Genomic DNA, 20,839 nt, shown 5'->3' with positions numbered 1-20,839 from the left:
CTGCCTTTCATCTGTGGTGTGCCTCAGAAGGGAAATGGCCTCTCTGCACTGGTCACCCTCCACTGACGCTCCGCAGTCACAGCCCTTGCAAACTGTGGTCCTCTCTTGCTCGATGGATCACGACTGGTGCTGCTGCTCCTCCTGCTGCCACTGCTTTCGCGCTGCATGTTTTTCAGTTTCCAAGCGATGTAGCCTTCATTACTTTTGGAATCATAGAAGTGCTCCTACAGTGAATAACATTATTTGCCAGGAAAAAAAAAAAAAGTTAATCGTTAAATAATCATCACAATATTTCTCTAAAACTTTTTACTCAATGGGAATACTCACATATCCTTTTTCAGAGTACAGATCTTTCAGACAAGGGAACAGGGTGACAATTCCCAATGCATAACGTGTCCTGACATCCATCGGTGGAGCAGTCCTTAACATGATTTTAATATTAGACTCTGATGAGGGTTTCTTTTTTCCATGGCCTGACATTTTTATTTTCATGTGTATCTGAGTATCCTGTCTTTACAAGTGTAACAAAAACAACTTACCCATACTGCTCAATCATTGCTGCTACAACCATGTTGACCAGTTTCCTTCGTAATGGGTCTTTAACCTCCCCTGTTTGTGTGTATTCTTTGAGTATCTTCTCTCCTCCTGGCTTAGCATCCAGGAGTGTTTTGACAAGCTTAAAAGTGTGAAACATCCAAAGTTATTGATATACAGGTTTATTCAGTCATCCAAATACATTTGTCAACCCACTCACAATACATTTGTCAACCCACTCACATTTTTTCAGTTTGCAGCTAATATATGCAACTGTGTTAAAATAAGAATGTAAAGTTTAATTTGAAAGGTAAAATAGTGGAGAACTGCAGTATCTGTGTCTCACACAGCTATTAGATTGGCCCCACTCCATTCAGAAACTATTTCCCACATAATTAAACCAAGTAATTTTATATAAATAAAGTGAAAATATCACCTCTTTGGCTTGTAAGGAAATGTCATCACTTGAATCTCTTCTTGGGGACATCATCAAGGTGTCATCAATGCATCTTCGTTTAGGGGACATGAACGAAAGATCACTGTCCGATGAACGTGATGACACAGAGAGAGTGTCTGTGCATGAAGACTGCATTGGAGATTCTAAGGAGAAACCAGCAATACAAAGAGATAGTGGACCACCATTACATAATCTGTGCCTACAATGAGAGAATGATTTTGTCTGTGATGTAATTGAAGTACTAAAAACATAAATAAAAACAAAACCTTCTGAACTTTGTATACTTCAGTTTTAGTTGTATGAAATAATATAGGCCTAATTTTGTAGTGCTACTGTTACCCTCAACAGAAGAGGCATCAGTGAGAGTCCAGACAATGTCAGATTTCTCCTCCAGAACGTCACTGAAGACGTCTTCATTCACCTCCGTCCCAATTTAATCCACAAGATATACATTTGTTTCTTCAAGGATGTCAAACTTCTCTTTGGCTGTAAATGCACATACATTTTTGGAGATTACTAAATTGTTCAAATATAGAATTCTGTCAGTTCTTTATATATCACTAATATTCCTGCAAATTTACTTCTATGAGAAAAGGTGAACAAATATTTAAAAATGCAGGCAAAAATATAATGTAGGATTTTAAGCAGGTCAACTTGAATAAACCAAAAAACATTACCTTGTCTCAAAAATGTTGAATATGACGCTCCATTGAGTTTGATGTAGCGTTTCTTTCCTGCATATTGGACTTTAAAGAGCATTGTCACAGATATCTGAGAAAAAAATATAAGTTCAACATTACTTAAACGGTGACCTGGTCATGTTAACAGTGTCACCACCATACAAGCAGAGCAAAACTGTTATGGGTTTTAACAGTCACTGGTTCATAGAGTGTAAAGGCAGACCCTTGTGGTCATGCCTAATCTAACTAAGAAAAAAAATAAAATTGAGGCGGGGGTGCGGGGGAGCAGCTATGCCATGTTTGCCCATCCCCAATGAAGGCTGAGAGACAGCTTCCATTAAGTGTTGTTTTTTTGTTTGTTTTTTTCTTGCTGCGTTTAAAATTTTTAAGTTTTATATAGTTTGTGTAGCATTAGCCATTCAGCGCCGAATGATATGCTGCTTGGCTACCATGCTGGAGACGAGGTGTGTTTATAGAGTCAGTGGTTATAGCAACCTGTTCTGGTGGCTACAGCTGCAATAAAGAAAAAAAAATAACAGCTGACCTTCTCAGCACAGCGAGCACAACAGCGATGATCCACTCGTGTTAAAGGGTCGGTTTTTTTTTTGTTTTTTTTCAAATAATGGAAATCCGTCACAGCGACAGAGAGTATGGAATGCTCTGTTTACACAGTGATACTCGAGCTGCAGAATTAAAACGGAATGCAGTAATAGCGATAATAGCGTTTCGTCATTAAATTCAGTGACAGCAGAGTTCCGAAAGTGAAGCGGTGAAATCCTCAGCCCAGTGCAAGGGCATCTCAGCAAGGCGCCTGGCGATCAACCGCTAGCTAGAACACTGCAACAGGGTTGGGTCAAAATGGCGTAGCAAGTTTTTCAAAATTGCGGAAGAACTAGGGTGTGGATGGGATAGTGGCTTTCATTGCATTATATCGGCTATGACTGGTACTCTTTAGGCATCCTAAGTTACGCTACAAGTCAAGAAGCCACTAAAGGTGGAAATGCTAATCAGCAGCAGGTGCTAGATCTCGAGAGCAACCGGTGAAGGAGCAGGACAGAAGGGCAAACACAGCGAACAGAACATGGAGGGAACAGAAAGTACAGTTTTTGAGAAAATCAGTGGGAATAAAACGTGTCTGTCTCCTTAGTTTAAAAAAAAAAAAATTTCAACTAGCACCGATAAATTGTACATCTGCCTTGAGTTGACATTTACACGTCTTGCAATACATTTAATTGTCAGCTGATGCCACTAACATTTGGTGAAAATTAAATGTACATACATAACTGTCAATGGCGCTGTCACTTGGTGTTGGCTCTCACTGCGGTATTGTATCACTTCCTGTTCCTGTTTCGGAGCACAGTGTTTTGCTGTCTGTTAGCTGTTATATCTGTATAACTCGATTTATCTGGATAATAACATATTTTAGTGTAATCTTCACCTACTTTAAATAGCATACTCTTTGCTGAATCACCTGTATTCACATTACTCACTTTAATTGTTTTTAGAAATTCGCTAGCTTAGCTCAGCTAGTAGCTTAGCCCTTAGCCGACTCACTACCAGCATGGCTTCTTCTCCTGTCTCTCCTGCACTTTCCTGCTCTGGGTGTCACATGTTTAGTTACTCCTCGGCCTCCTTTAGCAGTAACGGTACTTGTAATAAATGTAGTCTGTTTGTAGCTCTGGAGGCCAGGCTTTCTGAATTGGAGACTCGGCTCCGCACCCTGGAAAATCCTGCATCTAGCCAGGCCCCTGTAGCGGGTGCGGACCATGGTAGCTTAGCCGCCGTTAGCCCCCCCCGAGCAGATCCCGAGCAGCAGGGAAAACAGGCCGGCTGGGTGACGGTGAGGAGGAAGCGTAGTCCTAAGCAGAAGCCCCGGGTACACCACCAACCTGTTCACGTCTCTAACCTCCACTCAGCGACACACCCACCGAGGAACAAACTCTGGTTATTGGCGACTCTGTTTTGAGAAACGTGAAGCTAGAGACACCGGCAACCATAGTCAAATGTCTTCCAGGGGCCAGAGCAGGCGACATTCATGGAAATTTGAAACTGCTGGCTAAGGCTAATCGTAGATTTGGTAAGATCGTTATTCACGTCGGCAGTAATGACACCCGGTTACGCCAATCGGAGGTCACTAAAATTAATATTGACTCGGTGTGTAACTTTGCAAAAACAATGTCGGACTCTGTAGTTTTCTCTGGGCCCCTCCCAGGGCCGTATTACCGACCGGGCGAGTGGGGCTGGCGCCCCGGGGCCCATGGATCCAGGGGGCCCAGGGGGGGCCCAACAACAATCCAGATACCGATGTCGATGCTGATTGCGATAGAGCCCTCTATTCTAGGATCTTCTTTAGTTGTACTTCTTTAGTCTATAAGGGTTAACTGAAATGGGCTGGGGGGAGTGACAGCAGTCAGAGGGCCCTCGGCCACAGGACATAGGAACCAGAGGGCCCCTGGGCCATGTCGTACAGCAACCAGAGGGCCCCTAGGCCACGGAGGACGGCAATCAGAGGGCCCCTGGGCCACGGGGGATGGCAAAGGGCCCCTGAACCACGGGATATGGCAACCAGAGGGCCCCTGGGCCACGGGGGACGGCAATCAGAGGGCCCCTGGGCCACGGGGGACGGCTATCAAAGGGCCCCTGAGCCACGGGATATGGCAACCATAGGGCCCCTGGGCCACAGGAAACGGCAATCAAAGGGCCCCTGGGCTACAGGATATGGCAACCAGATGGTCCCTGGGCCATGCAGTACGAAAACCAGAGGGCCCCTGGGCCACAGAATATGGCAACCAGAGGGCCCCTGGAGCATGGGGGACGACAACCAGAGGATCCCTGGGCCATGAGGAACGGCAGCCATTGTAAGAGAAAAACCAATATGGATTTTCCAGTGGACTCAGTCCTGCTAAAAATCACAGAAAGTCGCAATTGGCTCTCTGAAAAGTCGCTTAAAGTCACCAGATGACATCATGACATTACGTATGATGTCACAGCACCATGCACGCAATGCCAATCTCTAGAAAACGTGTGGGGACGGTTATGTCTGTAGTAGAAGAAGACAGTGCTAGCGGATTTTTACAGATCAGAGCTAATCTGCAGCACTGATTCACCGTTAGAAATGCTTCTGACAGCGGCGCAAAGCTACAGTTATGTTGAGAACAATGATTTTTGTCACTTTAAAGACGAGCAGCCAGATTCACCAAAAGGTTGCGAAAGTTGCTAAATGTTTTTTTGTCGCTAGGGACGCCCACAAGTGCGGACGTTTTTCCTTTCCAAAACCCCGCCACTCTGAACGGGGTTAGGGTTAGGGTAAGGGGGTAGGGATATGCACCCCCGGTTTCGGGTTTCGGAGTAGCGGGGTTTCGTAATGGAGAGGTGTAACCCCCACAAGTCACTAAATCTAACGGCAAAGTTTCTCAATTGACAACACCTGCTTCCTGACCACAACGTATCCTGGGCCTAAAGCTGGCCCCAGTAGAAAGCTAGTAGAACTTGTATCTATTTTCTGTGGGAAGTGATTTCGATGGTGATTCACTTGTCATGATACCTATTAGTTGTCTTCGGGGAGAGTAATAGACAAGTAGACATTCACCTTCGGAACAACAGGTTTTGTACCACTTCACTTTGTAGATTACGCTTCCATATGTCCCACAGTTAAGTGAAAATTGAATCTAATATTCTTAAATCCATTTATCGAAACTTCTATCAATATTATTTTATTAATATCTCACATATCAGATTTAGCCACCAACAATTTGTTTAAAAGCTCATAGACATTTACATAATATTATAACTGTATTGGAATAAATTATATTGTACTTATGTCATTGAAAGAGCAACTGTAATTTTCAGTGAACAAATTTGGATTTCCAATGTCGATTTTCCAGTGGACTCAGTATTGTTAAGAAAATCACAGAAAGTTGTTATTGACTCTCTCAAAAGTCGCTAGAAGTCGCCAGATAAAGTCATGACATTATGTATAATGTCACAGCGTTATAACGGGTGCACGGCTACGACTATCCTACAAGAAGGCAGTGGGATTCATGTCGCTATTGCGACATGCTCTATGCCGACAATTGATGTCTATTGTCGGCATAGCGATATGTGCCTAACCCAAAACTATTCCTAACCTTAACCATCAGTGAAGAAGTGTCGGAATAGCGACATGTCGACATAGCGGGATGTCGGAATAGGTATTGCTAACCAAGGCAGTGCTAGCAGCTTTTTACAGATCAGAGCTAATCTGCTGCCCTATTTCTCCATTAGAATGGCTTCTGACAGTGGCGCAGAGCTACAGTTGTGTTGAAAAATAATGCTTTTGTCACTTAAAAGACAAGTAGCCAGATTCGCCTTAAAATCGCCAAAGTCAATAGATGGTTTCTTTTATCGCTAGAGATGCGCACAAGTTACTAGACCTAGCAACACTGTCGCTTTGTGACCACCGCATATCCTGGGCCTAACGCTGGCCCCAGTAGAGAGCTAGCAGAACTTGTATCTATATTCTGTGGGAAGTGATTTCGCTCCTGCACAATATTGTTTGCACACAAAATGACATGGTGATTCACTTGTCATTATAACCTATTAGTTCTCTTCGGGGAGAGTAATACACCAGTAGATATTCACCTTAAGAACACAAGGTTTTGTACCTCTCAACTTTGCAGATTTCGCTTGCATATGTCCATATGAACAAATTTGGATGTCCAATATGGATTTTCCTGTGGAAATCACAGAAAGTCACTATTGGCTCTCTGAAAAATCGCCAGATGACGTCATGACGTGACATATGACGGCAAAGCGTCATACACAACGCTCATCTCTAGAAAACGTGCATGCATGGCTGCGTTCATAATGCAAAAGGGCAATGCTAGCAATTTTTAAAGATTAGAGCTAATCTGCAGCACTATTTCACCATGAGAAACACTTCTGATAGCAGCACAGAGTTACATTTATGCTGAAAAACAATGACTATGCCGGGTGCATGTCGCTATTGCCATTGATTTCTATTGTCGGCATAGCGGTATGTTTTGGTTTTGTTTATTACTGACACACTGTTTAATTAAATGTGCCTAACCCAAAACTATTCCTAACCTTAACCGTCAATAAAGGCATATGCCTTACCCTAAAACTATTCCTAACCCTAACCGTCAGTAAAGGCAAATATTTATTACATTAGTTGTCGGAATAGCGGCATGTCGGGATAGCGAGAATCAACGGACAATGCCACTGAAAAGATGAGTTGAGTCATCAGCTGACCAAAAAGTTGCCAAAGGCGCTACACGACATTTTTAGTCGCCAGGGACCATCAAAAGTCGCTGAATTGGCCACAAGTAGTGGACTGAAAGAAGGGGCGGAGACTTTGGCTCTGTCTCTATATATATAACCCCCTGCATCACTTCTGTTCACTCAGAACTTGACCTTGGCTTACTGCTTGACAAATTGCTTTGCATTCAACCTGTGCAGCATCACTTGTTTAGTTGTAATAATCAACAGGGTTTTTAAAGGCTTGCATTCATTTGTATCATATTATATTAAGCTATACTATATCATTATACGTATAGTTTAATATTCAACAGCCTTTTTAAAGGCTTGTATACATTTATATTATATTGTATTATATTATATCATACTATATCATCATATGTAGTTTAATATTCAACAGCCTTTTTAAAGGCTTGTATACATTTATATTTTATTATTGTGTACTATATCACATTATACTATATCACATTATACGCATATCACATTACACCTTTAAAGGTTAAAAGCCTACCTTAAAAGGCTAGTGTATTTCGTGTTTAAATATAACACCTTCCGAACTTTAAGGAGTGTTGTATTGTATTTGGCCATTCTCTGGCAACTTCATTTAGTGAATTTAGCGACATTGCCTATTAGTTTTGATATGTAAACAACAGGTACTTTCTGCCTTTAAGCTTCACACTGCAACTTTTGGCCATCTTTAATAACTAAAAAGCTGATAAGCGACTTTTTCCCATTTTAATCATTTCATCATATTCTGTTCTGTCTTAGGAAGTCTTACACGGTTGAGATATTACCTTTATCTAGCTTCTGCCCTTAATCATATATTGTGTTGTCATCAAGTGACTTTTCACAGAGCCAGTGGCGACTTGGTTTTTTGTTTGTCTTGTTTTTTTTTTGGTTTTTTTTGCAACTGTCATTAATAGTAGGCCTATGGATTGCAAACAAAAAAGTGGCGCTTCAAAGCAAAGAGCCAAAAAAAACAGAGAGGCAAAACAGGCTGACTTCTTAAAAAATGTGCCTTCGATTTCTGGCTTTTTTGATAAGCCAAAGGATTCCAATGTTGATACCAATGTTGATAATGTCATCAGTGGTCCGAGTTGCAGCAGTGTAGAGAGCACCACTGATTTGATCATGCCGGAGCCCACACAGATCCAATCCGGTGTAGACCTGGCCTCTCAGGCTCAGGCTTCAGGGCCACACACAGAGCTCAGTTTCCACCCAGAAGCTGGGGACACCATCTCCAGTCATGGATCTTCTGCTTCATGCTCAAATACCACAGCCATTCCAGACTCGTGTACTCTTACAACAGCAGACTCACTGTCAGACAGGAGGAGTACACTGAGACCAGTATCCCATTAGCAGCTAGGACCTCAAACTCCTGGTGTGAAACCGTTAATGACCCTGCTTTGTGGCCAAATGCCATTACTGAACAGGCTAAGTCGATTCTGGTTAGTAGAGGAGCAGTTGCTTTTCAAAATCGGAGTGAAAAGTACCCTGCCTCAATTAGAGATATGACCATGGGGGGTGGCACTAGGAGTTTCACAAATTCCTTAGTCAAATGCTGTCTACCTAATGGTCAGTCTGTGGAAAGGCAGTGGCTCCTTTACTCACCTTCCTCTGGTTGCATTTATTGTTTTGCTTGCAAACTGTTCTCAAGTAATTGCAATGCATTTGTCAATGGGTTTTCTGATTGGAAACATTCTGAGCGTATCGGTGAGCATGAGAGGAAGGAGGAGCATAGGGCTTGCATGTTAGCATTACACAGTCGTTCCAAAGACACAGGAAGAATTGATTCTGATCTTATGAAACAAATTGATGCAGAAAGGCAATACTGGCGGGACGTTTTGAGAAGAGTTGTTGCTGTAATTCAGTTTTTGGGAGAGAGGGGCCTTGCGTTCAGGGGAGATGACGAGCAGTTTGGATCACCTCACAATGGTAATTTCTTAGGCATTATCGAACTGTTGGCCAAATTTGACCCTTTTCTAGCTGACCATCTCCAAAGGTTTGGAGGCAAGGGCAAAGGCTCTGTGTCCTATCTCTCATCCACAATCTGTGGGGAATTTATCCACTTAATGGGAGAAAGAACAAAGGAAGCGATTATCAGTGAGATAAAAGAGGCCAAATACTTTTCTGTTATCGTTGACTCCACTCCCGATCTTGCACATGTGGACCAACTCACTTTTATTTTCAGATTTGTCGAAGCTGGGGGAGACATTGTTGAGCGGTTTCTGGGTTTCGAGCCTATTGAGAATCATAGCGGGAGCAATTTGGCTGAGTGTGTTGTTGCAATGGTGGAGAACCTGGGCCTAGACATAAGTAACTGTCGTGGCCAGTCTTACGACAATGCAAGTAATATGTCAGGAAAGTACAATGGAGTTCAAGCTCATCTGAAACGCATAAACCCATTGATTTGTTATGTCCCCTGTGCTGCGCATTCATTAAATTTAGTTGGTGTCAATGCTGTTGACAGTAGCCAAGAAGCTGGGCGTTTCTTTGACTTCCTGCAATTTTTGTACACATTTTGTGCCTCTTCAACACACAGGTGGGGAAAGGTTTTCAGAAATACAAATGTGAAACTCACACTGAAGTCCTTGTCAGGCACTCGCTGGAGTGCAAGAGCTGAATCAACAAATGCTCTGTGGAAATATTATGCACAACTGAGAGATTCACTGAACAATATTTCCAAAGATCCACAGGAGAAACATGACACTAGAAGTGAGGCCTCTGCACTTTGTGGCAAGCTGGACACCCTAGAGATAGCTGTCATGGCATACTTTTGGGATACAATACTGCAGCGGTTCCAAGCCACAAGCCTGCAGTTACAGAAGCCTAACATCAACATAAATACGGCAACACAGCTTCTCAGTTCTCTTTGTGATTTTGTGGCAGCACAGAGAGACAATTTTGCCCATTTTGAAAGATCAGCCTTAAGTGTTACTGATTCAGTCTCCCAAGACTACAGACATGATCTCCAGCGCACAAAGAAGTGCAAACATATGGCTGATGAAAGTGCAGAGCCAGATGTTAAATTAGGTGGAAAAGAAAAGTTTCGAATTGAAACGTTCAATGTTCTAATTGACAAGCTTGTGTCCTGTCTTGACCATCGGTTAACTGCATACACACACTTGACCAATCTTTTTCATGTTCTTTTCATGCCTGATAATATGTCAATCAGTGAGCTCACTTCAAGGGCCGAAGTACTTGCTGCAGCATATCCCACTGATCTAACCATGAGCCTGGCAGATGAACTTGTTCAATTCAAATCATTCATTCCAAAAGAACAAAGATGCCCAAATACAATGCTAAAGACCGTGGTAAATTTGGATTTGCAGTCCACTTTTCCAAGTCTTTACATCGCACTTCGACTGTTCTTGACTCTGCCAATTACGAACTGTGAAGGGGAACGGTCATTCTCCAGAATGGCTCGAATAAAAAATGAGCTCAGGATGAAAATGACCCAAAATCGTCTGAACTCCCTCTCACTTCTTGCAATTGAATCACAGTTTGTGCAACAGCTGAACTTTGATGAGTTGGTAGATGATTTTGCACGAAGGAAGTGCAGAAAGAGACTTTTGTAGGGGAGTGTGTGTCGGGGGGGGGGGGGGGGGGTTGGGTCGGTATGGGCTCGGAGCGGGAGGGGGGGCCCTTGCAATCTCCTTGCCCCGGGGCCCAGACCCACCTTAATCCGGGCCTGCTGAAAAGCCTTCAGCTGATCCAAAATGCTGCAGCTAGAGTACTGACAGGGACTAGAAAGAGAGAGCATATTTCTCCTGTATTGGCTTCTCTTCATTGGCTCCCTGTTAAATCTAGAATAGAATTTAAAATTCTTCTCCTCACATACAAGGTCTTGAATAATCAGGCACCATCTTATCTCAAAGACCTCATAGTACCATATCACCCCAATAGAGCACTTCGCTCTCAGACTGCTGGGTTACTTGTGGTTCCTAGGATACTTAAGAGTAGAATGGGAGGCAGAGCCTTCACCTTTCAGGCCCCTGTTCTGTGGAACCAGCTTCCAGCTTGGATTCGGGAGACAGACACCCTCTCTATTTTTAAGATTAGGCTTAAAACTTTCCTTTATGATAAAGCTTATAGTTAGGGCTGGATCAGGTGACCCTGAACCATCCCTTAGTTATGCTGCTATAGGCCTAGTCTGCTGGGGGGTTCACATAATGCACTGTTTCTCATTCACCTTATTTACTTTGTTTATACTCCACTCTGCATTTAATCATTAATTGATATTAATCTCTGGCTCTCTTCCACAGCATGTCTTTCTCTCCCCTCAGCCCAACCGGTCGCGGCAGATGACTGCCCCTCCCTGAGCCTGGTTCTGCTGGAGGTTTCTTCCTGTTAAAAGGGAGTGATGAGAGGACAGAGACAGGAGAGGTCAGGTGACTTGGAGATGCGTCACTGCTGAGATCACGCGAGAGCTGTGCGTAAGTAATATGGCGGTATATTAAACAAACCGGTCCAACTCAGGTAAATCAAACCAATATATTTATACCAAAATAGAATTATTTCTAATACTAACCTCTGCCTATTAATTTTTTCAATATAACAAACTGGACGAGGAAACATTGAACAGCCTGGAGAGCTACGTCGACGAGTGTTTTGTCAACAAACCACAAAAAAATCCCGCTACCACGGCCACACCAACATCTAAACGCACTCGCTCCGAGTGCTCAACAAGCACATCCACATTATCCCCAGAGAAAAGCTTCACTGATGTCCTGGACTCCATCGACAAGAAGCTAACTAGCCTAGATGCCCGACTTGCCTTGGTGGAGGTTCTCCACAAGGAATTCAAACAACTGAGGGTGTCTCTGGAGTTTAGCCAAGAGCAGGTGGTGTCGCTCGCTGTCGAGAACCAAACACTGAGGGATACCGTGAAACAACTCACCAATGGGATGACACAGCTGACCGGGGAAAACAAGAAAATGAGGGAGACCATTCTGGACATCCAGGCTCGGAGCATGCGGGACAACCTTGTCTTCTCCGGGATCCCAGAGCAAGCAGAGGAGGATGCCGAAGCCTCGATTCGCGAATTCCTCCAGCATCAGCTGAAACTCCCGAGTGAAGCGGTAAAAAATATAACTTTCCATCGTGTTCACCGGCTCGGAGGTAAGAAGCCCGATAACAAACGGCCTCGGCCAATTGTAGCTAAATTTGAACATTACAAGCAAAAAGAGCAGGTCAGGAGTCGGGGCAGAGAGCTGCGTGGAACAAATTATAGTGTTAACGAACAATTTCCAAAAGAGATTCTCGATCGGAGGCGAGTATTATTTCCAATAAGGAAGAAATACATCACTGAGGGCGTCAGAGCTACGGTGGCTGTAGATAAGCTTTATGTTAACGATCAGCTGTACAGGGATCGGGAGGTTACCCCATGGCTTTATTAGGAGCAACTTCATGTTAATCTAAAGCATGTAATTGATTAGATAAGAGGTAAACTTAAACCGCGGCCGGTCTACAGGTCTGTATATAACAATTAATGCACAGCGCATTGTTTTGTTATCATGTTGAGTTTTTTTAATACTTTGACACTTTTGAACAGCTCTTTGGTGTTTGCACTGTCTCATTTTTCTCTCATTTTACACTCCTTTTCTTCTTTTTTTTTTTTTTTTTTTTGCACCCAACATGTTTGCCACATGGACATACAGCACACACACTGCCATACAGGATACACAGTCATGCGGGACGCATACACATGCGTACACAAGGTCATGCAGGACACATGCGAGGACGCGCACACACATCTTTAGTAAACACACAACACTTTACCGGTTAATCTAAACATGAGTACACTCAAGTTTGTCTCATGGAATGTATGCGGAGTTGGTTCGGGGGAAAAGAGAGTGAAAATTATTAATCGGTTGAATGATTTACAGGCTGATGTTGTGTTTCTACAGGAGACACATGTGTCCAGAACATCTGCGCACACACTCTCCTCTCCACAGTTCCCTCACATGTACTCAGCCTGCTATAACTCCAAACAAAGAGGTGTAGCCATATTGATTAACAAAAAGATAAACTGCATCATTAGAAATACTACATCAGACCCAGAAGGTAGATTTATAATACTCAACTTAACTATTCAAAATATAGATTTATGCATTGCTAGTATATATGGGCCAAACGTTGATGACCCCTCCTTCTTCCATACCTTCTTCACTTTACTGTCCGATCACTCTGACACCACACTTATAATAGGAGGAGACTTCAACCTGGTACTTAATCCAGACATTGACAGGCTCAGTACAGCAGTGAGTCAGAGGAACTGGCAGTCTGCAGACATTCTTAAACAGTACATGAAGGATTTTGGTCTTTGTGATGCTTGGCGTTCACATCACCCCACTCTGAGAGATTATAGTTTTTTCTCAGCAGTACATCACTCTCAGTCCCGCTTAGATTACTTTTTAGTTAGCAGCTCCATGATGATGGATATCATAGACACTCAGATCCACCGTATCACTATCAGTGATCATGCACCGGTGTCTATGTCTCTGACACAGAAAAGAGTCACACCACCAATCAGGAACTGGAGATTTAATACATCATTACTTAAAGAACAAGATTTCATTAATTATTTCAAAAAGGAGTGGTCAGCATATTTAGAAAATAATGATCTTCCTTAAATATCACCATGTGTTCTTTGGGAAGCAGGAAAGGCAGTAATGCGGGGCAAAATAATATCTTACTGCTCGCATAAGAAAAATAAAGAAAACACACTTGTGTTAGAATTAGAACAGAAAATTAAATCTTTAGAAACTGCCTATGCTGCTTCACCACAAGAACATATAATTAACAACCTGAGGAAACTAAAACTGGAGTTAAATGAAATAATTGATAAAAGGACAATTCGTGTTGCAGAGGTTGCGTTTAGAAAACTTCGAACATGGAAATAAATCTGGAAAATTCTTGGCTAACCAATTAAAACTAAATAAAGAAAAAACAGCCATTTATTCTATTAAAGACTCGACTGGTAATATTACTCATGACCCACAAAAAATAAATAACTCTTTTAAAGACTTCTATGAGGCCTTATACTCATCACAGATTAATCCATCTGATGCTGAAATTGAAGAATATCTCAGTAACATAAATCTACCTAAATTAAATGATGAACAGGCTGCGGCTCTTGATTCACCTTTCTCACCATCTGAATTTTACGAAGCAGTACAGCATCTCCCAAATAATAAAGCCCCAGGCCCAGATGGTTTTCCAGCAGAGTTTTATAAAGAATTTTGGTCTGTCCTAGAACCCTCTTTTCTCAGAATGGTGGCTCAGATTCAGAGTAATCACATGGTTTCTCCAAACATGAACTCTGCTAATATTAGCCTACTTCTTAAACCAGGCAAAGACCCCACACTCCCATCTAGCTACAGGCCAATCTCTCTTATTTATGTAGATCTTAAATTAATTTGCAAAGTCCTTGCCAGAAGGTTAGAAAAAATCACTCCATCTATTATACATCCAGACCAAACAGGTTTTATCAAGGGTCGGCATTCAGCCAATAATACACGCCGTCTAATAAATATAATAGATTACTGCTCCATTAACAAAACAGAAACCACAATTGTCTCTTTAGATGCAGAGAAAGCATTCGACCGGGTTAACTGGAAATTTTTATTAGCAGTTCTACACAAATTTGGATTTGGTTCATCCTTCATAAACTGGATCAGAACACTATACAGTTCTCCAAATGCACGTGTTAGGACAAACGATCTTATTTCCCAAAGCTTCAATCTGCAGAGGGGTACCAGGCAGGGCTGCCCACTTTCTCCTTCACTTTTTGTTATTTTCATTGAACCGCTAGCAGCAGCAATCCGACAAACTGTAGATATTAAAGGAATTCAAACAGAAAACACAGATCATAAGATAAGCCTTTATGCTGATGATGTATTACTTTTCCTTGGGAACTCACAAATGACTCTTCTAAAGACAATCTCACTTATAGATAAGTTCTCATCTGTATCAGACTACTCCATTAATTGGAGTAAATCAACAGTTTTACCTCTGAATTGTAACTTTCAGAATATCACTACTACCCCACTACAGTCAGGCAACATTAGATATTTAGGTATAAATTTTTCCTCCAAGCTGTCAGACCTGGTACGATTAAATCATATTCCTCTACTAAAAACAATAGAGGATGACCTCACACGTTGGAACTCTCTACCTATATCTCTCATGGGGAGGGTTGCCACATTAAAAATGATGATTTTGCCTAAAATCAATTATTTGTTTTCATTGATTCCTAATAAACCTTGTTACTTGGTTTAAGTCTTGAGACTCATACATTTTAAAATTCTTATGGAGAAATAAGACCTCAAGAATTAGTTTGAAGACATTACAAAAGCTAAAATGCAGTGGTGGTCTAGAACTCCCAAACTTTTATCACTATTTCTTAGCCAATAGATTGCAGTGTATTTCAAGGTGGATCAAACCTAGCCCCTTAGACAGCCCATGGCTGGATTTAGAACAAACACTCTGTGGAAAAGTCAAAATCTCTGACTTACCTTTCATTGGCCCCAGTATTAAACATCATAGCTGCTTTAGAAATCTTAACATAAACACCTCTCTGACAGCCTGGTGGGAATTTTTAAAGATAACAACGTCTTCACTTATCCCATGTAAACTGACACCCATTTGGAACAATCCAGATATATGTCAGCAAAAGACAGTACTGAATTTTTCAGCATGGCAGGAGAAAGGAATAAAGAATCTAGAACATGTCATTCAAGATGGAACCTTTATTTCATTTGAAGAACTTGCTACAAAATATGGAATTGGCAAAAACAAATTTCTTGAATATCAACAATTGAGGTCCATCATACAGGCAAGGTTTAATTTCAATGATCTGAAATTAGAAATCCCTGTATTGGTAACAGAATTTCTAAATCTCTATACCCCTAAATTGTTATCAAAAATATCTAAGTTATTATTAAAAATGAATGGTTCAATTTCCCTCCCTACTGCAAAATGGGAGCGAGATCTTTCCATCAACCTAGGTGAAAACTTCTGGACACAGATATGTTTAAATACTTTCAAAATGACTAAAAGTCCAAATTTACAACTCATACAATACAAAACTCTTCATAGAATACATTATGCAGGGCACAGGATGTTCCAAATGGGCCTCAGAGACACAAATTTATGCACCCACTGTTCAGGCAATCATGCTGAGAACTATATGCATGCAATTTGGTCTTGTACATCTGTTCAGAGGTTCTGGCAGAGAACATGTGAAGACCTATCCACATGTTTTAATTGCGATATCCCAGCATCACCAAAACTGTGTGTTTTAGGCGACATCAGTGAATTAAACATGGAAGCGGATATATCACACATAGTTCTTACTGCCCTATGCATCACTAAGAAAACTATCCTCATGAACTGGAAATCCAAAAATGACTTATGCATTACTCACTATAGGAATTTACTTTTAGAGCACATTAGTCTAGAAAGAATGTCTGCCACCTCTAAAAACCAGTTGGACAAATTCGAATCTCTCTGGTCTCCACTGATCAGCACCATCACTTAGTGGGGGTGATCGGCTGTAGTCTCGTCTCGCAGTGTACCCAGTAGGTGGCTGGGGGTGGGCTGGGGGATTCGGGTGTCTGATGGTCCTTGGACGGGAGACGGGGACTGCCGTCTTGTGGTTTCTGTGTACGGGCCCTGGATGTTGGTGGTGGGGGCTTGGACGGGCGCTCTTATGGTCTTGGGGCGTAGGACTGGGGTGCCCGTGGTGGTGGGTGCTGGCTCCGGGCCGGGTGGCCGGCTTTCTCCGCAGGGGTCGGGGTGTGGGGTCTGGGGCCCTGGTGCCCGGGGTCGCCCGTTTCCCGGTTGGGCTCCTCCCTGCGTTGGGGGGGTCTGTGCCCCCTTGGGCACACCGTCGAGTGGCGTGGGTGGGACCACGTTGGGATGTCTGGCCGTCATTCCGGGATTCTGGGGTGCCCGCGCATCCTTTGGGGTGGAGGGGCACGCAGGCGAGGGAGCAGTAGTTTCCCACAGGGGGCCGTTGGTTCCGGACTCAGGACAACTGTGTGTGTGTGTGTGTGTGTGCGTGCGTACGTGTGTGTGTCTGTGTGTGTCGGTGTCTGTGTGAAAGACATTTGTGTGTGTGTGAGAGATATTTGTGTGTGTTGTGGGTGTGTGTGTGTGTGTGTGTGTGTATGTATAGGAGAAAGAGATATTTGTATGAATGTGGTGGGTGTGTGTGTGATATGTTGTCTTCTGTATGTGTATGTGTGTGTGGGGGGGTGTTTTTGTGTTGTGCTTGTCTGTGGTGTGGACTGTGGGTGCTGGCCTTGGGCACGGTGGTGCCCTGGGGGTGTGACCACTTCAGGCCCTGGACCTGCCTTCCCTGCACTGTGGTTGGGTGTAGGGAACTGGGGTGCTTAGTGAGCCAGCAGTTTGCTGGCTCTCTTCTTCTGGGGGTAGTTCTCTACCACCGGTCTTAAATATCCTGGCCCTTCTCCTCCTCCCACTCAGTCAAACATTACATCACACACACGTAGGGTCTTGGGTGAGGGGGACTTGCGCTGCAGTGAGTAGGGCCACTTCTTTGGCTCTGCTCGCTACGTTGCGTGATGTCCCACTCTCCCTTTTTAATTACATTATATAGCTCACAACACGTCATAGTACACATAGGGCTTTGGGGGGCAGGTGTGTCACCCAGTGGTCATTGTGTGGAACTGCTGAGGTGGCCCCACCTCTGTTCACTGCTGCCTGCTCCTCAATTTTAATTACATCTTAGACATTGAGGGCCTTGGGGGGTGGTGTGGATGGGCGCTGTTGCACAGTGCTCATCACATCTGTCCCTCCAATTTTAATAGCACTGTAGCTTTCACACACACATACATATTCTTCCCACTCCGTACACTCACATACACCCAACATATCACTCCAAACACGCTGAGTGGAAGGAGGGGGAGGGCGAGTCTTCCACACCCCAGTTTCATGCACCCCGCCTGGGGTAGGGACTGGCTAGTGGTTTGGGGCCGGGTTGGCTGCTTCGCCGGGGTGCCACTGGCTCTGTGCTGGTACCCTCTCACCCACACTTGGTGTCCATATAAGTTCTGTGTGTGTGCATGAATGTGTGACAGTCATATGTGTGAGTATGAATATATGATTTGTGTGTGTGTGTGTGTGGTGCATTTGTGTGTGTGTGTGTGGTGCATGTGTGTGGTGCATGTGTGTGCGTGTGTGTGGTGCATGTGTGTGCATGTGGTGCATGTGTGTGTGTGTGTGTTTGTGTGGTACGTGTGTGTGCGTATGTATGTGTGTGGTACATGTGTGTGTGTGTGTGTGTGTGTGTGTGTGTGTGCATGTGTGTGAGTGTATGGACAGCAGGGTCTGGGCCTGTGGTTCACTGAGCCTTGGCACCTGTGGGACATGGTTGCGGAGGGTGGGAGTCACCCCTCCCTATCACTCCCTATCGCTTCCTGCTACTTCCTGCTGGTTGCCACTGCTGCCCCTGGAGTGTCGGGTGCCCGTGGGTCCCGGGGTTCGCGGCTGGATGTCTTGGCGTGGTTCTTGGCCCGCTCCCTTGGCGGTTGTGGCCTGGGGGTGGCTCGGGCCTCTTTGGCGTGGGGGGGCTCTGCTTGGTGTCGGGCGGTTCTCGGGCGCCTGGGGCCCTGGGGCCGCATTCGCGGCTCGTGCGGAGGATGCCGGCCCGCGGCGGGGGTTGGCTGCTCATTGCCTCTGGCAGTCTGGACTCTTGCCGTTTGGCCGTGGGGGGTTCCGTCTGGGGTCTCCCTCCTTTCTCCTCTGGGGTGTGTGCGCAGTTGCCATCGGGATGTGTGGCCTCTCGTCTTCTGATGTCCTGGTGGGCCGTGGATAGGCCGCGTCCCCTGGGTCCTTTCCCGTTCGCCTCTGGATCACGAGGGTCAGGATTGCAGTTTCTTGCCTCCATTGGTGAGTACGTTCCATGACAGAGGCACATACACACATTACTTGCAAGCAACAGCAGGATTATGTGTGTGTATGGGTGTATGCGTATGTGTGTGCAGGTGTAGATATGTGGATATCATTCTTTGATTATTCTTTTCTCACCTTTGTTTTGTTTTTGTTTTTCTTTCTCACTCCTTTTTGTACCCTTTCCTTTCTGCCTGTCACGCCTGGTATAAATAAATAAAATAAAATCAAAATACAAACTAAATACATGCTAACAAGAGTATTGTAAAACTTAAAGAGCTATTCTTGGAAAAGCAAATATGTTTGGTACACCAGCGTATTCGGATCATATTCTGAGTGCGAAAACTGCCAGACATGACAGGCTAAAAGAAAAAAAAAAAAAAAAAAAGGGAGTTTTTCCTTTCCAATGTCGCCAAGTGCTTGCTCATAGGGGGTCGTTTTGACTGTTGGGTTTTCTCTGTATTGTTGTAGGGTCTTTACCCACAATACAAAGCGCCTTGAGGCGACAGTTTGTTGTGATTTGGCGCTATATAAATAAAATTGAATTGAATTGAATTGAATTGAATGTACTTACCTGTATTTTCTGTTGTCTGAAAAGGCATTATATCCAAACTAGTTAATCCCGCTGAAAAATAACCGCCGTCTGCTTGTTTGGCGCATGCGCATTCAGAGTACGTCGCAACAGATACGCACCCGACGTGCACACGCACGGTACGTAAAATGCGAACCGTGAAGACTCAATCACAAATACACACCGTGAGAGTTAGTGAGTTTAATATAAACTCTTCACTAACACTGCAGAAATAACTGACACCAATAGGAGACACTGTTGCAACACTGGAAGTGTATCTAATTACTAATGAACTCCACAGTGTAAAAAAACCAACTCTACATACTCGAACTCTGGAAAAGTAACACTTTTGAATTTGCTGTGTGTTTAATGTTCTACTCCTGTTTTATTCTATTTGGTGTTCATAAGGTTTGCATGGTCCTTTACTACCATCTACTGGGAAATAATGGTAGTTTTTTCATGTTTGGGGCATCAACTGATGTCATAAGCTGTGGACATTATTATACTTGGGAAACAGCTTGGTGTAAGATTCTCTGTCTATTGAGATCCAAGTCATCCCTTGAAGGCATCGCCGGTATGTTTGTATTCCTTATATGCATATGTGTGTGTATAAAACAAGATCAATGTTAATCAGCCTAGTTTAGAGCCATGCAAACCTCTAGTAGAGTTCCATATTTGTGTTATCTGTTGGCTAAACTAATCTAGCTTCTAAGCTATTTTCTGTGGCACTGTCAAATCGCCCTCTGAATGGAAATGTATTTTGTTTCACAGTTTTACCCTACTTCAACTTACTATGGAAGCTTGTTTCTGCCACAAAAAAAACCAAAAAAAAAAACATAATCTGTAAGTCGAAATTTTGAGTTTTTAAATTTGTAGGTCCTTTTTTTTTTTTTTTTTTTTTTACGAGAAAGAGGTCATTTCCTTCTTACCCAGAAACAGATGCAGCCAGCGCATGCGCACTCAAAATGGGGTAGTGACAGTATCAGTGAGCTAGCAGTTTCTAGCAAACATGAACAAATTGTCGGGACATTTTTCACAGTCAATGGGCAAAATGTCTTCTAGCAAAAAACAGTTGCAAGGTAAGGAATCAATGTTTTTATGTCTATCTGTTGGACAGCTGATACCTTCAGCTTCCAGTTAACAAGGAAATGATGTATGGATCTTCCTGATTGGCCAGTCAAAATTTCAAGTTATTAATGCGAAAATTTGAGATGCGTAACTTGAAATTTCTAGAAAACAACTCGAAATTTTGAGAAAACAACTCCAAATTTTGAGTTGAGGCAGAAACAAGCTTCCATAACTTAATATAAAGAGTTAACTGGAACCTGTCATCTGTGTGGTTTGTTGGAGAGGAGTTAACTAGCTGTCGACCCTGGCAAGGCATTGGGGCAGGACAGTACAACTGTATCTCATTCCAGGACA

The 20,839-nt window shown here is 43.3% G+C and overlaps 2 long non-coding RNA genes across 2 annotated transcripts; both read right to left on the bottom strand.

The window, feature by feature from the left end:
• Positions 1-589: 589 nt before the first annotated feature.
• On the bottom strand, positions 590-1,360 carry LOC115776866 (uncharacterized). The gene is made up of 3 exons (XR_004019523.1): positions 1,331-1,360; positions 971-1,134; positions 590-676 (listed from the first exon to the last, which is right to left on the bottom strand). It is a non-coding gene; the product is annotated as an uncharacterized LOC115776866 (long non-coding RNA).
• Positions 1,361-1,430: 70 nt separating this feature from the next.
• Positions 1,431-19,472, bottom strand: LOC115776913 (uncharacterized). Its single transcript, XR_004019526.1, has 3 exons — positions 19,421-19,472; positions 1,669-1,762; positions 1,431-1,477 (listed from the first exon to the last, which is right to left on the bottom strand). It is a non-coding gene; the product is annotated as an uncharacterized LOC115776913 (long non-coding RNA).
• Between the last annotated feature and the right edge of the window lie 1,367 nt (positions 19,473-20,839).

This window comes from Archocentrus centrarchus, unplaced genomic scaffold (genome assembly GCF_007364275.1).
Source record: "Archocentrus centrarchus isolate MPI-CPG fArcCen1 unplaced genomic scaffold, fArcCen1 scaffold_40_ctg1, whole genome shotgun sequence".
In the NCBI taxonomy this organism is placed as follows: Eukaryota; Metazoa; Chordata; class Actinopteri; order Cichliformes; family Cichlidae; genus Archocentrus; species Archocentrus centrarchus.
This window is presented reverse-complemented; position numbering and strand designations above follow the sequence as displayed.